We start from the raw sequence: 19992 nt of genomic DNA on the forward strand, positions 1-19992 counted from the left end.
GTTAAATGATGTTTGTGACAAACTCACAGGACATAACTACCATGGATAATGAGAAGCGACTGTACTAGCTCCATTTCTTTAATTGTGGAAATGAAAGCACCAAGAATTTCAATGTCTTGCCTCAAGGCACAGACAGCTAGTGAGTACAAGACTTGAAGCTTTCATTCATTCAACAAATATTTATTAAGCCCCTCCTCTGACTCAGCAGTTGTGTCCATTTGACCCTCCAGATCCTTAACCCCCAAACCAAATGGATGTGAACAAAGTGTTCTAAATTCTTCAGTAAATTATTTAAACAAATAAGCTCAGATGCACAGATCCGCCGAACGCCTTCCGAGCTAGACCAAAAACTATTTACTGTGTGCTTCTGGTCTCCAATCTGCAGGTCCACAGAGACGCCTGTTAGAGGGCTGCGATGTTTTGTTAAGTTGCAAAATTTTCCAGATGAATTCCACAATGGGAGTATGTTAGCAGTATGTTGTTGGAACATCTCCAGGGAACACAGCTTTGGTCAAGAAGGAAAAAATACACATAGAAAATCCATGCTCATCAAATAGTCATGGGTGGAAATAGTTTACAAAGATATATCTATTTATACATCTCCTCTCAGTCTCAAAGTTTGCCAGGTATTGGGATGTCTGGGGGGGCAGGGCATTTGTAGACCTGTGGTTGGCCGTGAAATGATGAGGTTATTCCAATGAGGGAAGAGTTCCAGCTGAATCCTTCCATGAATCTAATTCTCTAAGCATTTCAGGAGGAATTTTTGTATTATCTCATATCATCTTTGAAAGCCAAATTGGGTTGGGTTTTCATTTATTACTTACATAGGCAGAATCTTTTTTTAAATTTATCTTTATTGTTGAAAGTATTACAGATATCCTCCTTCCCCCCTACACTCCCCCCCCCCATTGACCCCTTCTAGCCTGCACCTGCACCATTGTACACAGAGGTCCTGAGTCCTGAAGTGGCCATCTGGAGAATTAACATGGGCTCAATAAACTCCGGCATTGCCTGCCCACTCAACTTAAGGACACAACTAAAGAGAAGAGGAAACTGTACCACAGGGAGATGCTAGGGATAAAGGGACTTGGTGTCACAGACACCGAGAACTTGAGGGGACCTCTGAGCCCTGTTTTGTCTGTATAACCTTCTCATTTTACAGATGAGCAAACTCTGGTCAAGGAAACTTTCATCCATGTGTTTGATAATGCAGCTCCTTGCTGATGATGGGAAGGAAAGGTTTCTACCCAGAGCAGACCTCCTATTTCCTCTGCATCCATATGAGACACAGCCACATGTCAGTGGACTCTGTGGCCAGGCCCAGCCACATTTCCTGGGACCCAGGCTCTCTAGAAATGTTGATACTGTGGTCAGGCAGAGCCATGGCATGGTGCTCTCTGGCTCACACTAATAGCCTTGATGAATTTTGTTTCATGTCACTTTTCCTCTTTCAGTGGGGCATGCAATGAATAAATTGCTAAATGTGCAACCTGATCGCTTCTTGTAAACTCTTAGAAGGGCTGGGAGTAAGTTTCTGCCTGCCCACCTCCCCACCTTTTGGTACCCAAGAGAAGGCATCAAGCAGCACTTTTGGAAATTAGTTGGCTATTCGAAAGCCATGTAAGAAACCTGTGTTGTTGGATTTAATAGCGTCTGTACTGGCTTCTCATTCAAAATTGGCTGCTGTAAAAAAAAAAAATCATGTAAATTCTTTTAACTTAATGTATTAAGAGCATTTATGGAATGTGTTTACACTTCAATGTGGGAGGCCTCATTTCCTTATGTAAGTTCTCCAGTAACATAATCCAGTCTTGACATGGAACCTTTCTCCAAGGAGGTCAGAGGACTTGCAGTTATTATTTCATGACCCCCGACCTCTGTAATGTGTGTGGAAGCCACTCGCAGAAATGTGTGGCATGCTCGTGGACTTGAGTTGCTTTTCTTTTCCATTTTTAAAAGGTTATTCCTTGTGGGGTGTAGGTTTTGATATGGGGCTGATGGAAATATCAATTGGTTGAACCTTTCTGGTTGTACAGCCCTGAGCATCCCATCTCATTTCATGGAACATGATTTACTTAAAATGAAGGGTAGATGGTGTCAGGTAATGTTCATTGAGTACATGTGCCAGTGTGTTCTTGTGTTTTAACTCACTGAGTCACCATAGGAGCCGTATGAGGAAAGTAATATTGCTATCCATATTTTGCAGGTGGGTAAAGTGACATGAAAGTTAGGTTCTCTGCCCAAAGTCACACAGCTCCTCTGTGTCAGAGTACTTTAACCCTTTGCACTCGCTTGCTTTTTTCTCGATTCCTTTATTCTACTTGGGATTTAATTTTTAAAATACCCCAGATTTTACAAAGCGCTGCAGTAGAATAAAAAACTGGAGTTTCTTTTCATACAAACTTATTTATTTGGATTTTTTTATATTTCAAATTATTGATACATTCAATAACCATCACACTCGACATCCGAGTGCAAAAGGTTAAAACTTGGGCCATCTGCCGTCATGGCCCACACTCTTAGCCTCTCTGATATACTGCCTCCAAAGCTATAAGGCAGCCTCCTTACCACCAAGTTGTGTAGGGCCTTTAATGTGTTATTATTTCTTATTTCATGAGAATTTTTCCTTTAAAAAGCAGATTATGTTGTTAAGGCTAAATATTAGCATCAACAACCTTAATAATCAAATTACCCGAAGAATTAACTAAAGCAGTCCTCTTTGTCAAAAGCACCCCAGGATTCTGAGAGTTGGATGCACCTTGAATGTGCCCACTGCTGTGTCTGAGATGAGAAAGTGTGGGCTTAGGATGGAAAAAGTGATCCTAAGGGAGATGTTATCAGCCGCCTTCATAATTAAGATTTACCTCATAGCCATGCATGTGTGTGCACAGTAATGTCATGGCTCATACCCTCTACAACTTCTGTAGTCGCCCATGTCTTAGACAACTCCAACTGAGTAACCACCTCCATAGAGCCACTACTTTAAAGTAGATCTGCCCGAAACCGGTTTGGCTCAGTGGATAGAGCGTCGGCCTGCGGACTGAAAGGTCCCAGGTTCGATTCCGGTCAAGGGCATGTACATTGGTTGCGGGCACATCCCCGGTAGGGGGTGTGCAAGAGGCAGCTGGTCGATGTTTCTCTCATCGATGTTTCTAGCTCTCTGTCCCTCTCCTTTCCTCTCTGTAAAAAATCAATAAAATACAAAAAAATAAAAATAAAAATAAAGTAGATCTGCCCGTCTCCTCCTTAGCAAAACTTTCTGCTCAATGCCAGGCATCCATGATCCCACATCAATATAAAATAAAAATCTAAACCCACGACGAACATTCAAAGCCATGTCACAAAGTGGTGGCAAGCAGAGCTCTGCAGAGAGCGGCTGACTATGGGAGAATGCTCGCTTAACTACTCCTGAATCTGGGGGCAGCAGGCAGTAGCTGCTGGCAGGTCCTGAACACTAGGAAAGCAGTTCAAGCACCCAGCAGTATGACATGACTGGTGGAAGGGGAGGTTTCTTGGGGAGGAAAATGATAGAATGTAGGTTTCATTAAGAGCACTTCCAAAGACCAGCAGCTGCAGGAAGGAGAGAGTGAAGTGGGGGAGATAAGGCTGGGAGAGTGATCACTTTAAACCCTGTGTGAAGTGAGGGATGAGGTGATACAAGCCTTAACATGAGTGGTGAAGGGAGGAGGAAAAGGCATGTTCAAAGGCTGTTATTATGGGTTGGATCAGATAGAGGAAAGGAAGGAGGGAAGCTAAGAAAGGGATCAATACTCCTTCCAAGATAGCAGGTTTAATGAGCCCTATTAGCAATAATGACAAGGCTGGCAGAATGCTAGTTTGGAGATAACAGATCATAAGTTCAATCAAGAGAAGAGTGAAGCCTGAACATTCAAAAGGCAGTTAGCTGTGGGCATGGGGACTGTCTTTATTTGCATAAAATAATAAACGCATTAATGCTGGTATAATTGGACTAGACCTTGGGGCCAAGGGCTCCAAACTGCTATTTTGTAAAGAAATTAACAGGGAATATGAAATGTAGCAAAGACGTGGTTGGAGTGGCTGTGTAGAGAATCACAGTAACCATATGAGATTAGAAGTCAAGAGAGATAAAAAGTCAAGTGAAGGAGGATTATGGCTCACAGGGTGGTGTTTAGAGATCTACAGGGAAGCGTGTCTGCAAGCATGGCCTCACACAACCCTCCCACGCCTCTGCACAGGCCACCTCGAATCTGGCTGGCCCTGTCCCTTGCTTTGATCAATAGTATACAGAGAAAGTGACCTGTGTAGTCCGGTCTTCAGTAGTTTATGGCTTCAAAGCTCCTAGCTCAGACTGCTTCCATCTCTGTGCTCCTGGAATGCTTATACCGCCATGAAGCAAGCCCCATCTAGACTACTGACTGAAGAAGAGCAGGTAGAGAAAGGTCACTTGGAGGACAACAGAGGGTCTCCAGCTGGCGGCCAACACCAAAGCCTCGCATATGAGCGAGTCCATGTTGGTTCCTCCAGCTCTAGCTAAGTCTCTCCAGCCAACACCACATGGAGCACGGCCAGGCCATCCCTGTGAGGCCGGCCCAAATTGCAAACCTACAAAACCGTGAGCAAGAAAATTGCTCACGGTTTTAGGCCACTAAGACTTGGGGAGTTGGTTATGCTGCAGTACATGACTGATAGAACAAAATTCTAAGAAATGAATAAAGAATAAACTATGAAAATTGGAAACACTATTCCACCATGGCTCCTCCACTTAAGAGCTATGTGACTTTGAGAAAGTTGCTGGCTAAGCCAAAACTTTAATGTATCTCATCTGTAAAATGAGAAATAAAAGCAGTTTGTTACTCCCAAGATTGCCAAGAACATTCAAGAAAATCATCTATTTTGCTCCATACAGCAATTGGGACACGGTAAGTGTTCAATGCATATTACTTACAATTGTTATCATTAAAAGGTCAATAAGAATATTTCTGAACATCACCATAATTAATATGTTATTAAGTGTGTATTTGGTACCATCTAGAAAAATGTACCAAACACAATCTCTTCTGTTGTTTGAGACATTACATTTCTAAGGAATCTTGTGTAATCAACAATTAGGTTGTAAAAATAACTGCTTCCATAGGGAAATGGTGGGGTTTAGGGCTTCTAAAACCTAAACATCCCTGAGCAAATTTAGTATTTAATCACATCCTGGTTGTGCTCAAAAGGCCTTTTTTATCTCCACCAAGACTATCACTTGCACTCTCTTGTACACATTCTCTTTATTAACTATGGCTTTTCATAAAGTGGAAACACGAGGGTTAACAAAATCCCCAAAGTTAAAATAAATTGCGTTTAAAATATAAGAATGTTGAAGGGAAGAACCCAAAGCCAATCAAAGAGTCAGCTGCTCAAACCAAGTATCACCGGCAATGTTTGCTGCTGTGAGTGTCCTAGCTCGCTGCAGAGAAGGAAGGCTTCTTTACCCACGTGCCAGCGTGTGATAGAAAAGGTGCTCTCCAGTTAGTCTGCTGCATTATATCCAATTTATGGTATTAAAGCCGATCCTGCAGGAAGTTTTTCTGTATTTACGCTACCCAGGTTACTAAATAAAATATGCTAGTTCTGCTTATCAGCTAGAATAATGATTGCTTTCTGTAATGATCAATTTCATTTTGAGCTCCTTATGGGGAAAACCAAGCAATACTAATTAAGATCTACTGCTACTCCAGCTGCCCTCCCTGCTGCACACACAGGATTACGGAACTATCAGGTAGGCTTCTGCCCCTCAATAAGTTTTGCTCTAAGCAGTCTCACTGTACATGGACAACCCCCACATTAAAAGACTTACTTTACTCTTCTTACAAAGGAATATAACTTCCTTGGTCTCTCATCTCCATTCTCTTTAGAATCCCAGTGGCTGTGAACATACATACAGCAGCACTACTGAGTGCAAAGTCAACTGCTGACTTTTACTAGAGTTTTACAGCATTCTAGAGTTGGTCCATCCAGAGTGAAGAGACACTTATCGAATATGAGGATAAAGAAGGTTTGGACATCCTCAAAATACAGCCTGGGAGATGAGCACTAGGAGCTAGAAGATGCTGCTAGTGGAAGTGTGCAGCAGACCCAGGGACAGGCTAGAAGGAAAGGACAGAGAAGGCTGTAAGGAGATGTCAGGGACCAGCCTGACAGGTTGAACCGGGCTGAGGTAGGGAGGTGGGAATTGAGAAAAGAAAGAAAGACAGGACAGCGGGATCGGGAGGAGTCTGCAGGTAGTCATCGATCGACTGCGGCTCTGCAAGCCGTCGAGCTACTGCAGCTAGCTTTATTAACCGCGTAATGCCTTTTATACACCAATACTGAATAGGAGGTCAACAAAGAGGAATGTACTCTCTGTTCTTCTTAATCTCTAAGAGAAGTCAGGAGACCAAGTTCTCGGTAAATATTTACAGACTTTTGATAAGCTATGAAAGGTTTTTCTTATTCTACTCATCTGCTGACAATAGGAATGTGCCATCAAAACAAATTAGATTGAAACAAGTCAGGGGACACTGCATGGGAAGGGACTAATTCTTGTCAGTCCCTTCGGGTGCAAGGACTCTGTCAGCTTACACCCGGTCTCCAACAAGGAGAGGAGCGGGATCTCAAAAATGTTAAGCAGGAGCAAATAAGCAATAATGCAATAGTAAAAGTCAGCAGTTTAGGTCAAAGAAAGTAACAAATATGTGTTTCCCCTCTTGCATGCCCCCATAGATAATGTGAAGCAGGCAGCAGCAGAAACCAAAGCAGCAGCGACAATGTCATACAGCATGTAGAGTCTGGACAGCTTCATATTGGGTCCCATCAATGGGCCTTAACCATACTGTACTTGGCAAGACAGCAACCAAATATACTTGAAGGTCATGACCATAGGCAACTTACCATGCCCATCCTAGGGTTGAGCACTATCACATGAGGTATTTTTCTTTTTACCATGACCCTTGGATGAAATTTATCTTTGGTCTGAAGAACAGCTGTCATAGTCCTGGGTATTTTACCATATGGACCAGTTTGACATCTTTTCTCCCTGGCTGCTAGAGAGCTCAGAGCCTCATGACCTACCCATCATCGCAAGCCTGTGTGCCTTTATGGCATACATGCTTACCCTCAATCCTGGCTCCCTTCCTTAAGTCTCCAATTTTGTTTTTGTTTTTTGGTCTTTTTAATGGATGCTATCTTCTCATATTTTATGTATTACAAACTGCCTTATATATCTGGAATAGATCCAAGTATAAGTTTAAATCTACAAATACAAAACGTGGCTCTGTTTCAGAGGATGATCTTACTATACAGTAACCATGTGGATTCATTCACTCTTCCACAAACATTTATGCTGCTGCACAGAAAATGGACCAGGCATCGTGATACAGGGGATACAAACATCAACAAGACAGGCCTGTCCCTTGCCCTTATGTCTAGTCAGGAAAAGACAAAAAATAAGCTACAAATTATTTAAGCACTGTAGCAAAATAAAACAAGGACCTAAAATGGACAACCATAGACTCGAGTGCAGAGCACTTCCGAGACCCAGCTGAGGTTCTAGGCTCGGGAGCTGACAGACACTACCTGGAGCAGTTCAGGACATTCCTGGTGAAGGAGTCAGCCCGGGCTTATACTTCAAGTTTAACCTGTTCCTGAAGAAAAATCCTCAGAAACCAGTGTGTATGGCCCTGAGACCAGCAGTACACAGGATACTGATATGCCTTCTGTGGGAAGCCCACCTGACGCCAAACTGGTGGAGCTGGACTTCCTGGGAGCACCAGACCTCCCGGTGCTGGGCCCACCTCTGTGTGTCCTTGGGCCTGGAGGCTCTATTGTGGACATGCTGCAAGACCGCCAGAAGGACCTGGACCCTGCAATGGAGGCAACACAGAAGGAGAACCTGCAGCTGAGGAGCCAGTGTGAGGAGCTGCATCAGATGAACCTGGAGATGGGGCAGGGATGAGAGCTTCATGTCCCAGGGGATGGGGAAGGTCATGGACGGGGATGAGAGCTTCATATACCAGGCAATGGAGAACACTCAGAAACAGCAGGACTTTGCCAAAGCCAAGACCCAAAACATTCTGAGAGGAAAAGACCAGCTGACCGTGGATCTGAACTCCATGGAAAAGTCACTCTCTAACCTCTTGAAGAGGTTTGAGAAGCAGGAGGCGTTAATCAATGGCTACCATATGAATGAAGAATCCCTGAAGCAGTTATATCATCAGGTTTAAGGAGGAAGGCCAGAGGTACCAAGCGCTGAAGGCCTAGGTGGAGGAGAAACTCTGACTAGCCAACAAGGACATTGCCCAAGTCTGGAGTGAAGCCCAGGCAGAGGCACTGGCCTTCCAGGAAAGCCTAAGGAAGGAGCAGATGCATGTCTACTCACTGGAGAAGGCTGTGGAGCAGAAGACTAAAGAAACAATGAACTGACCAGAATCTATGATGACCTCTTTTCCATGATGGAGAAGATCTGGCAATTTAAAAATGGGCAAAGGACCTGAATAGACACTTCTCCAAAGAGGACATACAGATAGTCAACAGACATATGAAAAGATATTCAATGTCACTAATTATCAGAGAGATGCAAATTAAAACCACAATGAGATATTACCTCACACCTGCTAGAATGGTTATTATCAATAAATCAACAAAGAACAAGTGTTGGCGAAGATGTGGAGAAAAGGGAACCCTCATGCACTGTTAGTGGAAATGCAGATTGGTACAACCACTGTGGAAAGAAGTATGGAGTTAACTCAAAAAATTAAAAGTGGAACTGCCTTATGACCCAGCAATTCCACTTCTGGGAATATATCCAAAGAAACTTAGAACCTTAATTTGAAAGAATATATGCACCCCTATGTTCACTGCAGCATTATTTATAACTAGAGGCCCGGTGCACGAAATTTCGTGCACGGAGGGGGGTTGTCCCTCAGCCCAGCATGTACCCTCTCCAATATGGAACCCCTAGAGGGATGTCCGACTGCCCGTTTAGGCCCGATCCACTGGGCAGTCGGACATCCCTCTGACAATCCAGGATTGCTGGCTCCCAACTGCTTGCCTGCCTGCCCTCCTGATTGCCCCTAACCGCTTCTGCCTTCCAGCCTGATCACCCCCTAACCACTCTGCTGCCAGCCTGTTTGCCCCCAACTTCCCTCCTCTGCCAGCCTGGTCACCCCTAAGTGCCCTCTCCTGCAGGGTTGATCACCTCCAACTGCCCTCCCTTGCAGGCTTGGTCCCTCTCAACTGCCCTCCCTTGCAGGCAGGGTGCCTCCCAACTGCCCTCCCTTGCAGGCCGGGTGCCTCCCAACTGCCCTCTCCTGCTGGCCATCTTGTGGTGGCCATCTTGTGTCCACATGGGGGCAGGATCTTTGACCACATGGGGGCAGCTATATTGTGTGTTGCAGTGATGATCAATCTGCATATTACTCTTTTATTAGATAGTATAGAGGCCTGGTACAGGGGTGGGGGCCACCTGGTTTGCCCTGAAGGGCGTCCCGGATCAGGTGGGGGTTCCCTTGGGGTGTGGGGCGGCCTGAGCGAGGGGCCTGTGGTGGTTTGCAGGCCGGCCACCCCCCCTGGCAACCCAAGCAGAGGCCCTAGTATCTGGAATTTATTTTCCTTCTACAATTGAAACTTTGTAGCCTGGAGCGGAGCCAAGCCTGGGGCTCCCTCCGAGGCCAGCAGCCATTTGTGTTGGGGTTATAATTGAAACTTTGTTGCCTTAAGTGGGTGGGCCTGGCCAGGGTGTGCAGAAAGCTTTGCTTCCCCTGTTGCTGGCGGCAACCCTGGCCTGCTCTCTCTCAAGCTCCATTCTGCCGCCATTTGTTTGAATTTGTTTACCTTCTATAATTGAAACTTTGTAGCTTGAGTGGAGGCTTAGGCCTGGCAAGGGCAGGCAGAAAGCTTGGCTTCCTCTGTTACCTAGAAAACATTGCTCTCTGTGGCTGTAGCCATCTTGGTTTGGGTTAATTTGCATACTCGCTCTGATTGGATGTGGGCGTTGCTTGTGGGCGTGTCAGAGGTATGGTCAATTTGCATATTTGTCTATTATTAGATAGGATAGCTAAGATTTGAAAATACTCCAACTACCCATCAGTAGCTGGAGAGTGGATAAAAAAGCTGTGGTACATTTATACAATGGAATACTACTCAGCTATAAAAACGAAACTCTTACCTTTTGAGATAGTATGGGTGGACCTAGAGAGTATTATGCAAGTGAAATAAGCCAGTCAGAGAAAGACAAATACCATATGAATTCACTTATATGTGGAATCTAATGAACAAATTAAACTAACAAACAAAACAGAAGCAGACTCAGATACAGAAAACAGACTGACAGCTGTCACAGGTGAGGGCATTTGGGGGACTGAGTGAAAAAGGTGAGGAAATTAAGCAACAACAACAACAACAACAATCCATAGACACAGACAACAGTATGGTGATTACCACAAAAAAAAAGGGAGGTGAGGAGCAGTAGTAGAGGATAACGGAGGGATAAATGGTGATGGAAGGAGACTTGATTTGGGGTGGTGAACACACAATACAATATACAGATAATGCATTTATAGAAATATACACCTGAACCCTATGTAATTTTATTAACCAACTAGAGGCCCGGTGCATGAAAATACATACATTGGAGGGGGGGTCCCTCAGCCCAGCCTGCCCCTCTCACAGTCTGGGAGCCCTCAGGGGTGGGAGCCAACTCAGCAATTGGGGGAAGGCGATGCCCCATCACACCTCTGCTGCTGCCATTGCCGGCAACGCAAGCCTCGGCTTGCCCTGGTTACCTGCGCCTTGGGCCGGCCGGGCTGCCACCATCCGAGAGGGCTGAGGGGACTAGGGGACTCCAGAGGCAGGCGCACAGGGCGGGCCCAGCCTTGCTGCACCTGCCGTCCAGGTGGGGCTGAGGGGACTAGGCGCCACCATCTTGTGGCTGTGGGCACTGCCATCTTTGAGGGTGTGGCAGTCAACTAGCATATTTCCTCCTTATTGGCTGTGGGTGCTGCCATCTTTGAGGGCGGGGCAGCAATTAGCATATTCCCTCCTTATTGGCTGTGGGTGCCGCCATCTTTGCGATGGCGTGAGGGTCAATTAGCATATTCCCTCTTTATTAGATAGGATGCTTCCCCAATAAATTCAATTAAAAACATAAATAAACCCTAAATATAAGTATACAAATAAATTAGAAGTTACCTCCCCCCCCCCCCGCAAACTACGTTTTAATCTAAGAACACACCCCTATCTATAATATGGTATCATCTTGGGGGTCAATGTATAGAACTACCTTTGAGGTAAAATATTCTTATTAAGGTGAAGATTTCACAACCTTATGGTCAAATTTAAGCCAATAGCTACTCCTGGGCCACTGCCTCCCATGGAGTCCTGCTCTGCTACAGACAACACCACAGTGTACAATACAGGGTTTCTACTCCAGACACTTCCTCAGAATTAAGCACATGTGTTGAAATGTAAGGTCAGCCCGCTGGTGTGGCTCAGTTGGTTGCGTGTGTCCCGTGCACCAGGAAGTTACTGGTTTGATTCCCAGTCAGGGAACATGCCTGGGTTGCGGGCTCGATCCCCAGTAGGGGGCATGCAGGAGGCAGCCGATAAATGCTTCCCTCTCATCAATGTTTCTTTCTCTCTCTCCCTTCCTCTCTCTGAAATCGATAAAAACATATTTTTTTTAAATGTCAGATCACTCACTAGTGGTGACAGAAGGACCACTCATCCATGGCAGAATTCAATAGAAATAACCTCACAAAATAAACCCCCATTTTATTTGCGGGGGGTGGGGTGATGTTTAAAAGTAACATTCATATTGGTTTGTTTTTTTGTTAGTTTTTGGTGTCATAATGACATTTTGGTAATGTATGAAGACTCCACATTTCTTAGAAATGAGTGCTGAAATATGTAATAGTCAAATGCCATCATGTCTGGGATTTGCTGTAAAATACACTAGCACAGGAAAATGGGACGGATAAAGCACATGGTGCAAAATCTTGTTGTTGATGAGCAGGTGGGTAGTGGTTTTCTCCTTACTAGAGCATATTTGAGTTTCATAATTCAGAATCACATGCTGAGGGAAAACATGGCCAGCTTTTCTTCATCTTCAAAAAGGGTCAATTTGTACATTTTTTCTTTTTTCTTTTTTTATCCTCACCCGAGGATATTTTTCCACTGATTTTTAGAGAGAGGGAAAGACAGAAAGATCAATGAGAGAAACACATCGATTGGCTGCCTCCTGCACGTGCCCCAACCAGGGCCCGGGCTGGAGAGGAGACTACAACCAAAGTATGTGCCCTTGACTGGAATCAAACCTGGGACCCTTCAGTCCACAGGCCTATGCTCTATCCACTGAGCCAAACCGGCTAGGGCATGTACATTTTTTCTTTATAAGTGATTTATGGTGTAAGTAAAATCCATTGAAAAATAAAGGCTGCAGTAAAGATTCACTTTCATCCATTAAATTATAACCCCAACCTCGTTTAAACTCCTTCCAAGGGAACACATGTTGAAAGGCAGACAAAGAAGGCTAGCATGCAGACAGAGCAAGTGAAAGAATCAGGCTTCAAATATGAAACTCACCTGGACATTCTCTGCTAAAGGGAGGCTGCCTAAATGTGGAAAGGGAGGGGCAAATAGACAGTTATCTGGATGATACAAGAGAAGCCTCATCCTTGTATGTGGGTAAATGGCTGGAAGAAAAAGAAAAGAAAAAGCTAGTGTCTCAGTTGTGTAGCTGACTGCCTTGCTTCACCGTCTCCTTGGTGGCTCTAAACAGAACCAAATATGGACCCAGAACCAGGACAGTGAGAAGGCGACAGGGCAGTGGGGCTGCAGCACATGAACTCTTTACAAGGGCCCTTGGAGAAATCAATTCAAAAGGATACACACGTGTCGACTCGTAAGTTTGTAATAATTGTCTTCTGTAAATATAAGCAAATATTAAGCCTGTTAGGCTAAAAGATGTGAAATTTTATCAAAAGGCCTTCTCATCTGATGTCACCTTTTCTTTCCACTTTCTTTTCAATAGTCTTCCCAAATGAAATAATTTCTCCTTTCTAGAAGGGGAGAGGTCACCATGGGAGTATAGGTCCTCCCTAGGTGAGGAAACTGACACCTCGCCCTCCTTGCCCTGTTTTGTGGGAAGCATGCCTTGAAAGAAAGCAGCAGAGAGCAAAGCAAGCCGATGGGGATGGGGGGGCGGGTGTCCCTAACCCTTGGCAGAATGAAATGATGGCTCCTATGCTCACCCAGCTGGTTCTTGCAGCGAAGAGAGGAGCTGGCTCCCACTCAGTGTGGCTCAGTGGTGCAGCTTCAACTTATGAACCAGGAGGTCACAGTTCAATTCCTGGTCAGGGCACATGCCCAGGTTGTGGACTTCCTCCCCAGCAGAGGGCGTGCAGGAGGCAGCCGATCAATGATTGATGTTTCTATCTCTCTCTCCCTCTCCTTTCCTCTCTGAAATCAATAAAAATATTTAAAAAGAGAGATCTGTCTATAAAACAAACTTATTTAAAAAAAGAGGAGCTGGCTTCCAAAAGTGTGTATCTGGAAAGTAAAAAGACATTTTCCTCTTTAAGTAAATAATTGGGATAAGAAAAACTACCCAAGGCACTGAAGAGATGCAGCTGACAGCTCACTAACGGCTGTCCTGTTTTTAGGGCAGATTAGGAAGATAAGTGTCCAAATATCCCACAGTGTCTTCACAGTCAAGATTGTCTTCCTTCTGTCAAACAAATCCCCTGGGCTGTAAACTAAACCTGCTTCCGTTTGCTCTGCTCACATTGCTGATCCTAGATGGAACTCCATCAGAGTGCCCATCCCCCCACACACACCCAAAGAGAACCATAGGGTTTTGAGGACCCTTAGCCACGCCTTCTAGGAGGGCAGAATCAGGGCTAGACCCTACAGGCCATATCTCAAAGGTTCCAGACTCATGTGCTATCCGGTGACACTAGCTTGTTTTCTTGTTCTGATTCATTTAGTTCAAGCTTGATATATGTGAAATCTGCATCTGAAGTTTAAACCTGAAACCTCAACATCAGAGAGGGCTCCATTAGCATCTGATAATGGCCTTATAAAAAGCTCTCCAGTGAAGAGATGAATTATGATGCATCCGTACAGTGAAATACGGTATAAAAGAATACCGTGCTGTAAAAATGAATTGGCACTCTATGTAATGATGAGTAAGCGTCCCTTACCCATTGTTATGTAAAAAAGCAACTGCAGAACAATCCCATTTCTGTAAGTAATGACTGCAAGTAGGGAAAGGTCACAAAAAACACATGCAGTCCCTTGACAGTCAACCTAGAGGGCTGAGATTAGGGAGGACCTGCAGTTCCAACCCAGAAAAAGGTCAAGTTTTAGAAAGGGAGCTTTCCTCTTTCTTGTGCTCCTTCCCCAGCAGGAACTGCAAAGCATGACCCTCCACCCTTTATAAATTCTTCCCTAAAAATTAAAAGAGCATTTCCCCCTCATCATCAAGGCAGTTTCCATCGAAAGCCAAGCTCCTCAGTTGTAAAGTCCTAAAAAGAGTGGATGAAACCCTCATCGGTCAGGACCTAGGGAGTTCAATGCGGTCCCAGCGCCACCCTGGGCTTCGCAAAACAAAAGCTGCATCACATCAAAGGTGCACATACGAGCACATACCAGTGTCAGGGCAATTCGACAGAGCCAAGCTGGGGATAAGTGAATGGATAAATACACGTCCAAAGATGAACACAAGTCATATTTTAAAGAATGCATGTGAAAAACTTATCTTAAGAAACAGCAATGGAAGAATTAACTGAAGAGGCCGGACTTGGAAATGCAGCTTGAACAGAACTGGATAGCTAAGAAGGGTGGGGGGTGGAGGGTCGGTCTACACTGGAGCTTCCCAAAAGGGGCATCCCCTCCCCATCACGCCCTCCCAGCCCTGACTGCCCAGAAATGGTTCCAGGTGTGTGAGGACCCCAACCTCCTCCCACCCTAGGACAGCACGGTGGCAGCTAGGCTGCCAGAGCTCCATGGGCCAGGCATCTCTAGCCTGAGCGTCCGCTGTCACTGACCTCCACGTGCCCTCCACAGATGATCATTCTGTGTGCCTCGATCGGATAATGTGCTTCCCAAACATGACAGGTCTCTGGGAAAGGACTTGAAGAAGAGAGTGAGGGTGACAGAGGTGTCGAGTAAGGGGTTGGGACTCTTTCATGCCTTCACTTAAGATTTTAAATATCCAGCTCTGGCCAGGTGGCTCAGTTGGTTCGAGTGTCATCACGATCTGTCAAGGTTGTGGGTTCGATTCCCGGTCAGGGCACATACAGGATCAACCAATGAATGCATAAATAAGTGGAACAACAAATTGAGCCATGTTTACATCTTGGAAGGTTTCATGCAGTGCAGCAACAAAGCAAAATATTTTATAAAAATGCATTTGAGGTCACTAAGTAGCTAGAGACACCAAGCTGAGAGCCTGCATAGGAAATGAAAAGTGATGGAATTCGCACTATGCGACTTAGAACTGATCAGCTTCAGAAACTCAGAACTCTCCACCCTTTGTGATCCACCTTGGCCACCTCATCGTGCCCTGACTGCCCTCCAACCCTCCCTCACTGAGTGGAGAGGAGACGCCAGGAGGAAAAGACTGTGACCTAGCAGACAAGGGATGGGAGACATCAGGCTTCCAATGGCCCGCCAACACAGGCCTTAGCTGTACACATACCTGTCCAGGGGCCTGGACCTCAGACAACAGTGAAACATACTAGTAAGCAGGACACGGGCTTGGGGTCCACGGAAGAAGATCCAGGCTGCTCACACCTTTTTGCTGCAAGGTTTTTAACCTTGCCTGCATATTGGAATCGTGAAAGGAGCTTTAAAAACCCCTGGCACCCACCTCCAGAGTTTCTGGAGTTTCTGGTGTGTCTGGTGTGTCTCCCTGAAGACTGGGATTTTTTTTTTTTTTTTAATTCATCAGGTGGTTCCAATGTGCAAGTCCAGGCTGTGAGTCGCTGCCTTCAGCTTTACAAGTAGAAGAGCCAAATGAGAGTGAGGAGCCCTGGAATGATTCAGTGCTGACCATCAGGGCACGTAATGTGCGTGGGAAACACCCAGGAACCTTGTGAACATGCAGGTTCTATGTCAGTGGATCTGGAGCAGAGCCTGAGTGTCTGCAACTCCAATGCGATGTCTTGAAAGCATTAGAACAGGTGATGCCTGACGTCATCAGGCACCACCCTGCAGAGAGGTTCCACAGAAGTCAACAGCACAAACATTGCTATTTGTGACACGTTAGATACAATTTAATCCTTTATCTTCTTCAAAGGTATTGCTGAAGGTTCTCTAATTTCATTGGCTGGCTCAGGAGCACCATGGTGGACAGCCATGCCATGGGGATTACAGTGTGTTTATGAAAAATGTCCCCTTTATTACATGACCCCACTGTGTGGGGTTTGTTTGTGTTTTAGGGGGTATGTTATGGGCTGATTTTTTTCTCCCAAAATTCATTGGTTTAAGTCCTAATTCCAGTATTTCAGAATGTGAGCATATTTAGAGATAGGGGCTTTAAAGTGGTCACTGACTTCAAATGAGGCCATTAGAATGGCCCCTAATCCACTGAGTCCAAACAAGGCAGTGTCCTTATAAGAGGAAATTAGGACACATACATGAACAGAGGAGAGACATATGAAGACACAGGAAGAAGACAGCCATCCATAAGCCAAGGAGAAAGGCCTCATAATGATCAATCCTATCAACACCTTGAGCTCAGACTCCTAGCCTCCAGAACTGAGAAAATAAATTTCTGTTGTTTAAACCCCAAATCCACAGTAGTTTGTTTAAACCAGTGGTCGGCAAACTCATTAGTCAACAGAGCCAAATATCAACAGTACAATGACTGAAATTTCTTTTGAGAGCCAAATTTTTTAAACTTAAACTTCTTCTAACGTCACTTCTTCAAAATAGACTCGCCCAGGCCGTGGTATTTTGTGGAAGAGCCACACTCAAGGGGCCAAAGAGCCGCATGTGGCTCGCGAGCCGCAGTTTGCCGTCCATGGGTTTAGACAGCCTGAGCAAGCTAATGTGGGGGGGGGGGTGTCTTGTGTCTACTCTGAATGACTTGTCCAACTTATGTTTTCACTAGTCATTACCAGTGGAATTGCCCATCCCTATTTCTAGCTGCCCTCCCTCCCTCCCTCTTCTAAATGCCTCTTTTAAATCTGTGGTTGGCAAGGTAACTGCAATTGTCAGGCCTTTCAGGAGAGCCCATTGGTTAAAAAGAATATAGGCTCTGGAATCAGACTGTCTGGCCTAGAACCCCCGCTTGTTCACATACCTGCTCAGAGACCCTGAGTGAGAACTTGTACAAAGTTAGAATAAGTTCTGCCAAATGCATGCATGCAAGATGATAAAAATGGGTAAGTCTGTCAACCCTCTTAGTCTGCCTGTCTTTTAAGCTGCATTTAGCCGAATCAGTAAAAATAGCTGTGATCAAGGTCACAAGCTCCCACATGACTTTTTTTCCCCCCCCCATCTTCATATCCACAGGATGTTCTTATAAAACCTTCATACCCCTATTTTTCCTCTTTGCTATACCCCAAAAGATCTTAATCTTCCTAGTATGTCAAGTGGTGCATTCCAACATGTTTCTTCCTTTCTCCAAAACACCATTGGCAAACTTTACTTCTCTCCCCTCAAAATATTTCTTTTAAACAGTTCTCTTTCCTTCTCCACTTTTCCCCATTCTCGGTGTCAGAAGGCATCACTATTTAGGACTCTCCTCCATCTTTCACAGGACAGAAGAGTTGGCATCATGTGATAAACACACAATTCAATATACAGCTGATGTATTATAGAACTGTACACTTGAAACCTATATAACTTTATTAACCAATGTCACCCCAATAAATTCAATAAAAATTTCTAAAAACACCTAGGAGTAAAGAAGAGTTGGCATCGTGAAAAGGCAGTTCAGAGTTTAGGTTCAAAAGTTTAATTACTGATGTACAGGGTGGGGTAAAAGCAGGTTTACAGTTGTTCATGTGGAATATACAATCTATATATATAAAAGGCTAATCTGCAAAGTGTCCCCTCAGGAGTTTGACTGGGAGACCAGGAGTTCTATTGCTTGCTATGATGTGTGCTGACCACCAGGGGGTGGTAGGGAATGAAGGAAGGCCATGGCCGGCAGCCAGAAGGCCCCAGATTGGCCCTGATCACAGGCCAGGCCTAGGGACCCTACCTGTACATGAATTTCATGCATCGGGCCTCTAGTTATTAATAATACAAGAATAAACTGTTTCACGTACTCACAACTATGAACTGACTTTTGCCTCACCCTGTGTTGTATATAGTGTCACTGTGTAACGGTATGATACTTTTTAGCCATATAAGGAAAAATATAACACTGCAACTCTGATTTAGAATACCTTTCATTGAAAATGACTTTTTCTAGACGTTCTTCAAGTAAAATATATATTATCATTTGATTTCTGAATGTGAAAAGTTTTCCCCTGTACATGAAGTTTATGGCTTCATAGGGTGGCTTTGAGTCATCAAAGCGTGTGATCAATATGCATGTTCAGGAATTAAGTAGGGCATTAGGGAAGGTGGGAGGACGGCCCAGGCCATCCCAGGATTGCTCAACAGGTAAGGAAGGCTCATCTTGGGAACGCAGAAAAGCAGCAGTGAGTTAATACTTAACTACCTGCAATAAAATCCAATTCTTAATGTCCTGGCAAGTTATGTTTATTTAGCACATCACTGAGGAGTGATGATTCAATAAAGTTCCAGCTCAATAAAAACTATTAAGTGATTCAGCAAACCAAGTCACAGTCAAAGATGCTCACTCAGACCAGGAGGTCCAATAACAATAAAATGAAGCAATACACAGGCAAAGGACCCAAAGATGAAGCTGACTAAATGCCCCCAGAGTCGCCTCTTTGAGGACTCAGACCTGTGGACTAGGTTATAGATGGCAGAGAAACCCACCCCTGGTCTCTGTGTTCTGATGGTTCTTTAGAAGTTGGCAAGAGGCCAGATAGTAAATATCTGAGGCTCGGGGGGCCAAATAAGGTCTCAGTTGCATAGACTTTTCTTTTACAACTCTTTAAAAATGTAAAAAGCATTCATAGATCATGCATTGTATAAAAACATGCCATGGGCTCTACTTTGTCAATTCCTATTCTCTACACCAAACTCCCAGGGCCAGATCTGAGTGCAGAGGGCCCTCCTGGCTTCCTCCCAGTTCAGGCCGACATTTGCCCCTGCCATCCCCAAAGAACTAAAGATGGGGGGCTTCACCCTGGTAGGAGGAGTACACAGAAAACACCCCACAGAAGGAGCCAAGAGGGAAAGGGTAAGAAGGGATATGAAGGCTGAGAATGGATGGAGATCAAGTTTCTGAGATCATAAAGGGCATGGAAAGATGTTCTAGTTCCTGTTCTATCCCACTGAACAAGGAGGCAACATACAGACCCAGACAAGTTCTCTCACACCTGCTACTGACTGGCACGATCACCCCTTGAAGCTGGAAAGAAGATAAAGCACTCCTTTGCTCAACGGGGATTATCACATTGACATTATAACACCACTCCACCCCCGACAGGTGTTTCAGGTCCAGAAACTGTCCAGAAGGTCCTAATACATTTACGACAATAGATCTATAATAGATCATTAGGAGAATCAGGGAATGTTGGAGGTGTATGCACTCTGCTTAAAGTTACTGTTGGAAAATACAAGGTGAACTGGCCAAGGTGTCTGTCCCTAATGGGCCAATGTCTGTCCCTGATGCCACTGGCTACCTGTCGGGGCACATGACCAGAGAATTCGCCACCTCCCGGTAATACTTTCACATTCCAATCATGCTTAGGAGAAACTTGTGGCACGTGGTAATTTCTTGCTAACACCTTTGCAGAAAAAAAATCTTCGATTCCCACCAACCTCATGTTCTCGTGTCCCTGTTTGGACCTGTGGTGGTTCTTTTGTTGAAAGGATACATCTGGGCCACAGGAAATT

General features: G+C 44.8%; 1 protein-coding gene and 1 pseudogene across 1 annotated transcript in view; one reads left to right on the plus strand and one right to left on the minus strand.

The window, feature by feature from the left end:
* Positions 1-19820, plus strand: part of LOC129150939 (transforming acidic coiled-coil-containing protein 3-like) — a 72956-nt pseudogene extending 53136 nt beyond the window's left edge.
* Positions 1-19992, minus strand: part of CCBE1 (collagen and calcium binding EGF domains 1) — a 172343-nt gene that overhangs the window by 144296 nt on the left and 8055 nt on the right. The window lies entirely within an intron of this gene.

Source organism: Eptesicus fuscus, chromosome 12 (genome assembly GCF_027574615.1).
Source record: "Eptesicus fuscus isolate TK198812 chromosome 12, DD_ASM_mEF_20220401, whole genome shotgun sequence".
Classification (NCBI taxonomy): domain Eukaryota; kingdom Metazoa; phylum Chordata; class Mammalia; order Chiroptera; family Vespertilionidae; genus Eptesicus; species Eptesicus fuscus.